Genomic DNA, 9404 nt, shown 5'->3' with positions numbered 1-9404 from the left:
TTACCTTGTGTTATCCACACCAGGTTTAATCGCTAAACAAGTGGCCAGATTGTACAGCTTCTAGACTTGAATGGTGTGTTGATCTGTGACACTGATTGTGAATATTTATTTAAAAATGACCAAACCAAAAGCACTCCCATATCATTGTCTGTCTTTCCTGCTGCAGTGGATATGGTTGTGGTCACCTGTACAGCTGTTCTCAAAACGGTTTACAGATAAAGGGTATTACTTTATCATATGGTGTTAGTCAATAATGTTGTCTTTGTTGAAGAATTTGTGTTTAAAGTGTGACATCATCACATAGGCAGCCAGTTTGTGCTGTGATTTGGAATAGCCGTTAGAGGAGCTGGTGTCTAAAGACTGGCTTAGTGAACAGCATGGCTGTCCTGCTACATGAGGGTGATGGATACACTTTAAGTACCAGTCAGGAATCAGGTTTAAACCTACTTAAAGGTGTTGAGGGGGGTTGCATGTCTCTGTGGACTGAATATGCTGAAGTGGGTGTAAATATGATGTTCTGGTTTGCTTTATTCCCTTTAGACTGCTCCCAATCCACACTGTCATAGCCGAGTCCACCTTCCCTGTCCCACCTGTGTCTCCCCCTCCTTCTGGTAACAAGTGATGTGACTCTGTGGCTCTTTCTCCCCTTCTCTTCTGCTTTACAGACACATTTTATCCTCCGTCCCACAGTATGTGTATATTTTATTGTGGATTAAGTTGAAATAAATATTCTGTGGGTTATGACTGCTGAACAATCATTGCAATAAAGAAACTATTTATTGGATGTTCCTGTCTGCTGTGTAATGATGTAAGTCATGCTTATGGTACAAAAGCGGGAGTTTTATTTATTGAGTGTTGCAAGGCCTGTACATGGCAGAAGGCAAAGGGACTCTTTCATGAGGGGGACTGTCATTCATAGTCATTTCCAAATGCTAGTTGATTGACTGTGTCTGGCTTAAATACTTTGAAAAATTAGTATGTGTATATGAGCGTCAGAATTTATTTTAGGTCAAAGCATGGAAGCCATTACAGTCAACGCTGGCAGCCCTCATATATTTCTCTTGCCAGAATCATGTTAAATGCAGGGCTTTGACATTGGCCTTCTAAATAAAACCCACTTAGAACTAATAATCTTCCACTGAATTCTGATCATTCAGTTTTGGGTAAACCTTGGTGGGTTGAGAGTCTCCTCTACATCATCTCTCTGTAGGGAGATTTCTGGACTTCAGAGATTTCCCCACTGAACAGTGGGGGTGGAGATTTTATGGGTGGGTGATTCTTTCTGTAATTAAGCAGACCTCTATGTTATGTCTACATTGAAGTGGTATAAAACGCAAAAGCAAACCTATATTGAAGTTTACCAGTTCTTGGATGTGATGGCTGCATTACATTTCTTTTTAAGCTTGTTTTCTTCTATTTGCATTTGGTGATCTGGCCACTAAGTCTTGTTTTTCAAAAGCACAAGCTGTCTTGCAGATGTAGCAGTAACAGGGATAAGACAAACCATTCAACACTGACAGGACTGCTTACAATGATCAGCCTTTATCCTAAAGGGAAAAAAAACTGCTGTAACTGCCTATTTATTACAGGCCATTATATAGCACCGTCAATTTACATATTTATTATATATTCGCATCATAACGTTTTAGCTTGGGTTCAGCTTCAATTTATTAGTGTATCTAACACTCCCTTCCCCCCAAACTGACAATGCTGCTGTCCAGATGTGCCCCTGTGTGTCATCATCCAGAGTGAGGGCACTCTAATACAAAGGATGTGTGACTTATCCAGATCACCAGGTGAAAAAAGCCTAATGCAGCCAGCACATCTAATGATTGGTGTTTTTCGCTTCCTGACTAAGCTGATGACAACTGTGTGTGGCAGCCATCAATGAAGGAACCTTCTCCCAGAATCAGACTGAACTCTTCCTGACAATTTCCACTTGTAGAAATCACCAGCTAAGCAGGAATTTTGTAATTTTAATTGAAAGGTACAAAGAGTGCTGAGAATCTCCCATGGCGCTGTGTCCTAATGGGTTAGTTACGCAAGGAATATTTAAGGCTTGTAAATGTACTTTTCATGTATTTTAATTAGAGAACATGTTTTGGTTTGCAGCATGCAATTTCATTTCCCACTACATCTATAAATAACCAAACCGCCAAGGAAGTGTGTGTATGCCGCCCCCCTAAGGCTTGCCAAACGTGGTACTGCTTTCCTATTTTGACCGTTTCCTTTTACATTTCCCAATACGTATGTGCTCAAAGAGCCTACCCTAGGAACCCTTCCGTTTATTATACTTCAATCAGGTAAGACCTTCCCCTTACTACTGCTAAAGCCAGATTGTAACATGTGTGGCCGGCTCAGGGGAATCCTCAACAATAAGGGTGCATTCACACATGTGATTAGGGCATACAGTGGATTCTTGCGATGAAATCACAGGTGTATGTGGAAAGCTGCAGCTAAGAAGATGTACAAATGAATGACAGGCTGACATGACAGTAGCCACCCGCATGTCATTGCGCATAAAGCGGTTATCTGGAGTTAGGGACAGATGATTCGTCTGTTACATAGTTTGTGAGGTTGAAAAAAAAGACATCAGTCCATCCAGTTCAACCTATGATGTGTGTGTGTGTTTGCTGTTAACCGTACATTGTATACCCCTGTATGTTGTGGTCTTTAAGGTGCCTGTCTAATAGTGTTTTGAAACTATCGATGCTCCCTGCGGATACGACTGTGGAAGAGAATTCCACATCCTTACTTCTCTGACAGTAAAGAACCCCTTACGTATTTTAAGGTTAAACCGTTTCCCCTCTAGTTTTAGTGAGTGGCCACGTGTCTTATTGTATTCCCTTTCTCTGAATAGTTTGTTCCTTATGCTAGGGTCGCCAGTACAGTATTTGTACATTGATATCATATCCTCCCTCAATCGTCTCTTCTCCAGAGAGAATAAGTTCAGTGCTTGTAGTCTTTCCTCATAGCTGATGTCCTCCATTCCCCTAATTATTTTTGTTGCCCTTCTCTGGACTCTTTCCAGTTCCAGCACATCCTTTCTGTGTCCCATGGCTGATTATTTGACCCTGACTGCAGATACAATTACATATGGTCCTGTCTGTCCTTCAGTTGCACAGATTTCTTGGCCACATTTACACCTGTTAGAGCTGTGTGATTCTGGATAAAATGAGAATCACCATTTTTTTGCTTAGAATAAAGGTCACAATTCTCCGCATATCATCTTTTTACATTATACAAAAAAAATTGGGCTAACTTTACGTTTAATTTTTTTTTTTTTTTAATTCATAAAAGTGTATTTTTTACCAAAAAGTTGCGTTTAAAAAACTTGCACAGATACGGTTTCACATAAAATATTGCAATGATAGTAATTTTATTCTCCAGGGTCTCTGCTAAAAAATATATATATATATATAATGTTTGGGGGTTCTAAGTAAGTTTCTAGCAAAAATACTGATTTTAACTTGTAAGCAACAAGCGTCATTAAAAGGTTAAGTCTTTGAGTGGTTAAACTGCCCTCACTTACAGACCGAAGTCCATTCCTTTGATCTAAAAGAACAAAATGATACATTTTAAAGCATTGTGTTTATAGTGATCTCCCAGCCTTGAAAATGTTAATTTGGAGGCTTTTTTTTTTTTTGACAGCTGAGAGTGAGCAGAGAAAAGCTGTCTGTGTATGAATTGAGGAAATGCCGTTTTAAGATTGTGAGGGGGAGGTGAATCGAGATTTTTTTTTACCAATTTAATTGTGCAGCTCTAACACCTGTGAATTCACCCTAAAAGAGAACATTAAAGTAGAAGTTCAGGCAAAAACAAACCAATGCTAAATCTACTGGCAGAGCCACATTCTAAGCCTAATAAATGTAACCCTTTAAAGCAAAAATCGCTACACATTTTTCTGCAGCAGCTCCAGTCCCACACTGAGCTGTCGGCTTCAGTGTGGAGGCGTGTTTAGAATAGGCAGCAGACAACGGAAGCCCCATGGTAGCTCTATGGGTTATGTTACTTCCCAGCCATTGTTTGCTGTCTCTTCCACACAGTATCTGCTGCTGGAGACTGGATTGGCTTCAGAAAAGGTATGTATAGAGATTCTTGCTTTACAGGGTTAGATGGACTAGTCTTAGAATGTGGCTGTTTATAGTTTAGAGTTCACATTAGGCTGAGCTTCCACTTTTAAGTCCTTTGCTACATCGTTTTCTGTCATTTGCAACAGCAAAGAATTCACAACTCTCCAAAGGACTGCGTGGGGGGGGGGGGGGGTGTTATGTGATTGGGCGTTCTATGTTCCTCTGGTCACAAGAATCCATGATGGGGGAGGACTGTACAGTGCAGCACACATATGGATCCCCTAAACCAGGGGTCTTCAAACTATGGCTCCCCAGTTTTTCAGGAACTACAATTCCCATCATGGCTGTGAATGTCAGGAACTATAATTCCCGTCATGGCTGTGAATGTCGGGAACTACAATTCCCGTCCTGGCTGTGAATGTCGGGAACTACAATTCCCGTCCTGGCTGTGAATGTCGGGAACTACAATTCCCGTCCTGGCTGTGAATGTCGGAAACTACAATTCCCGTCCTGGCTGTGAATGTCGGAAACTACAATTCCCGTCCTGGCTGTGAATGTCGGGAGCTAAAATTCCCGTCATGGCTGTGAATGTCGGGAACTACAATTCCCGTCCTGGCTGTGAATGTCGGGAACTACAATTCCCGTCCTGGCTGTGAATGTCGGGAACTACAATTCCCGTCCTGGCTGTGAATGTCGGGAACTACAATTCCCGTCCTGGCTGTGAATGTCGGGAACTACAATTCCCGTCCTGGCTGTGAATGTCGGGAACTACAATTCCCGTCCTGGCTGTGAATGTCGGGAACTACAATTCCCGTCCTGGCTGTGAATGTCGGGAACTACAATTCCCGTCCTGGCTGTGAATGTCGGGAACTACAATTCCCGTCATGGCTGTGAATGTCAGAGTTTCACAATGCCTCATGGGATGTGAATGGCCCTCCAGCTGTTGCAGAACTAGTTTGAGGATCCCTGCCCTAAACCTTGCAGCAAGTTGTTTACTTACATTTTATTGCAAAGCTCACACACAGACAAAAGGGGGGGGGGGGGGTGCTCTGCTACAAATAAGTAGTGCAATTGCAGAATCCCCTACTGTATGTAGCAAAGTCAGATCAGAATACCAAAAACATGTATAACAAGGTCTGTTGCTACAACAAATATGTAAACATTTACTGTAATAACAAAATAAGAGGACACAGATATTTTTCTTCCAAATATATATTTATAATATATTATATATCATTTCAGTTAACTTGTATAGGATATATACACAATGTATAATAAATAAGAAATATAAAATGATTCTGTATATAAAATATGGGATGGTCTATCAGGCTATCGCAGTCTATACAGTGTCATGTTTTGCTGCATTGCAGTACAGAATTGTGCTGTGCTCAGAACTCTCACTCCATACACTCTCCTCAGCAGTATTTGGGGATTCATCTTAACTGGATACATTTTGGATTGGTTACAAATCTGACTTTCTCAATGTGACTGACTGGCCCAATAAACAGATTGTCTATAGAGGTGACCATAAATGTGACATTTTGCTGACGGAACCCATAATAATTGATTACATTATGTTTGTGGGAACCTACAACTAGAACTACAAGTACTAGCCATGGTTTGCCATGCAGAAACTGGTTTGCAAGATGCACTCAGGGAAGTGTTTAAAGTATAACTAAAGCTTTTTCTTAGATTTGGAATGGAGAGGTACCTATAAGGCCCCTTTCACACTATCCGTCCGTCGGACGGATTCTCAGTTTTTCTCGAGCCGCTGATCCCCCGCTGAGCAGGAGGATGACAGCTCTGTATCCGCGCTGTGTGCGGAGACACAGCTGTCAGTTCCCCATGCATCTCTATGGGGGAAATCTGATGGGAACGGACCGTCGGTCCGTTCTCATCCGATCCGCTGGACGGATGGTAGATGGGGTTTCCATCCGTCCAGATTTGACGGATCGGATCGGGTTGGATGTCAGCGGACATGTCTCTGCTGGCATCCAACGCCCCATAGGAATGCATGGGGGGACCGTTCAGATCCGCCAAAAAAACGAACAGGCGGATCTGAACGGTCCGTCAGTGTGAAAGGGGCCTAAGGGTTTGATTGTCTGTGCCCCCATTAGGAAGATTAACTCCCTCTATTTGGCCTGCTTACTGTAGTCGGCAAGAGGGGAAGTGAAAGAAAATCCCATTATTTGGGTTGTCAACAGGGAAGAAAAGAAAATTCTTTCAATGGTGACCCTGGTTCTGATGACAACCAGGTCTTCCTTTACTGTGGAGGGATTTCTGCTCACTTACTGTTTTGGCAATGGAACAGGAAGGGAAAGAAAATGGTCCCAATAGGGACACAGATGGCAACAAAAAAAACTGACAGAAGTTATAACCCTCTCTTACTCTATCCACAATGGAAAAAAAAGTTTGGCCTTTAGTTCTACTTTAAGCGACAGTTAACAATGGAAATGCATAGCAAAGTGATCCGTGCTCCTGTGTGATTTCTCAGCCTATTCATTTGAATGGGCTGGTATCACATCAAAAGTAGTGCAAGCACTGCAACCGGCAGTCATGGTACTGAGGTCCCATGCATTAGTGCAGGTAAATACACTGTGTTTGTGTCATTAGAATAAAACTGACAGCTTCAGCAGATCACACACCCAGTACATTTTGAACGCAGTTTTCCACACCGCATTCTGATGTGAAAAGGTCCCCTAAGGCAGTGATGGGGAACCTTGGCACCCCAGATGTTTTGGAACTACATTTCCCATGATGTTCATGCACTCTGCAGTGTAGTTGAGCATCATGGGAAATGTAGTTCCAAAACATCTGGAGTGCCATGGTTCGCCATCACTGCCCTAAGGGCACATTCACACCAGATGTGCTGGGCAAAAGGCATAGATAAGGCTATTTACCTTATGTCCTATTAGATCAGTTCATACCACTGCACTGGTGTGTGCTGAATAAGAAGGACATGCTGCTTTTTTGTGACAATTCAATGAAGTTACACAATAATGTGCTCCGCTGGTGTGAATGAGCTCTTAAAGAAGTGGTTAGATCTCGTTAAAGAGTACTTGTAATCTCTTTAGTGTAATTCAGTAGGGCGATTTACTACAGCCTATTTATTTTTGATAGAGTAGGAAAAAGATGGAGCCATCTAGTTTTCATTGCTGTGACCTCCTGTCCTGGTCATACAGTCCCTGTAACACCTGCTAACTAACAGCAATAAAGGCAGAGAGAGGTTCTAGTCTCTCCCCACTCTGCTGGAAATACATGTTTGTTGTTGATTTTATACTGAAAGGGTTCCCCTTTAAACACTCCCCCCCCCCCCCCCCCCCACGTTACATTCCAGCACCAGGACAGTATATGAGAGTCTTAAGATCTCTCTAATGCAGACACAGCAACAAAAGAAGCAAGGGCAAAGTTTTCCCCTACTCTTCTGTACTATTTAGGACTTTGGAAAAACTGGGGCTGAATTTGGGCCTACAGCGTAGTGTGGTTTCATATAAAAAAAAGGTTAAGCCCCGCCCTCACCACCTTGCACTCATTGAAATGAATATACAATCCATCTCTCTGAGCCAAGACAATCTTCCATTCTACTGTGAGATGGGAATAGTTTTATGGAAAGTACCCCTTCCCCTTTTTCTTCCTTCTGATAAAAGGGTCTATGCTGGAGTCAGCCATGACAGGCTCACCATATCATTAAGGCTACGTTCACATCTTGGCGTTGCTATTTACAGGCGTTTTTATGGGCGTTTTTTCAGGCATTTTTAGGTTGACAAGTGACCAATGGGAAAAAATAAAAACGCCTGTAATCTGCCCAAAAAGAAGCTCATGCGCTTTTTTTTTTTTTTTTTTTTTTTTTAGCGTAGGGCGTTTTGCTTTAAACATCAAAACGCTCAGATGTGAACAGGGGCCATTGAAATGAATAGGATTTGTCTTGTTGGGGCGTTTTTTGAGCTGATCCTAGAGCAGAAAAATGCCCACATGTGAACTTAGCCTAACTCCTAGAAAAAGACAGGTTCCCTTCAATGTCTACTCTCTAGTCTTGTATGTCTTTATGCTTTTTACATATTACCATGGCAGCAGAGCAGTTCAATTATAAAAGTATAAGACTTGTGTTTTTTTTTTCACCTTAACGCATTCTCTGTATGAAGGTGAAAAATCTCGGTCCAGTGCCGTTCTCTCTCCCTCCTCACTGGACTCTCAGTGAGAGCCATTGGATCCCGCTTCTGTCAAACAAATCCAGGGATGGGGGTGGGGCCCCATTACATTACTTGTGTCAATAGCTGTATACAGTGCAATTTGAATCAAGCCCACATGATTCCCTTCCCTCCACAGCAACTGGCTTGCTATGGGGGTACTTAAAAAGGCAGGAACACTGGCGGGGGTCCTGAAGAGGAGGATCAGGGCTGCTGTGTGCAAAACCATTACACAGAGCAGGTGAGAAAAACATTTGTTGTTTAAAAAAAAATAAATAAAAAATCACTGTAAAATATATTTATACACTACACCTTGGTAAAGTAAAATAAATTTCTTGTTTTTACCCTTTTTTTTTATTCCAGTGCTATAGATATTCAGCAGCCATTTCCTGCCTACATGCACTCTAGTGATGGCTGCATGCTATTTATAATGGGAGGGTATACTTATGATAACAATGGACCATGCCTGCCTATTGTGTATTGAAATGGCCACTTGCATTCGCCATCAGAAGCCCATATAACAGGGTGACCAAATGAAAGATAGGAGCCCCAGGTTTTCACATTGTAGGTGCCTTACTAGAGTGCATGTAGACAAAGTGACTGTGGTACTGAAATGGAGAAACAAAAATAATAATGCTTCATCCACACAGTGCTTTAACAAACCAAATGTTATTCACTTAGATAGTCTCTATGGCCAAAACCTTTCCTCGTGTACTAGCCAAACTCCTCCTAGTTAACATGCTCAGGTGGAAAACCCTAAATATGTAGCTAGAGATGGAGTTTAAAGCGGAGTTCCACCCAAAAGTGGAACTTCCGCTTTAGGTATTCTAACCCCCTGACATGCCACATTTGGCATGTCATTTTTCTTGGGGGGGAGCGGGTACCTAGTTTTGACAGGTACCCGCTCCCACTTCCGCTCGGAGCGCCACGGCGCCCTGAGCGGAAGTTCTCCTCTCCCCCTCCCTCCCTGCAATCAAGACGCGCAGCGCGACTCGCGCATGCGCAGTGGGTACCCGGCTGTGAAGCCCCAAACTGTCACAGCCCGGGTGCCCACAGCAGCGATGCCAGCGCCGAGGGAGAGGATCGAGGCTTCAGGCGGCCGCATCGCTGGACCGTTGGACAGGTGAGTGAAATGGCTGTAACT

Source organism: Pelophylax lessonae (genome assembly GCF_965119305.1).
Source record: "Pelophylax lessonae genome assembly, chromosome: 11".
NCBI classification, from domain to species: Eukaryota; Metazoa; Chordata; class Amphibia; order Anura; family Ranidae; genus Pelophylax; species Pelophylax lessonae.
Note: the sequence above shows the minus strand (reverse complement) of the source record.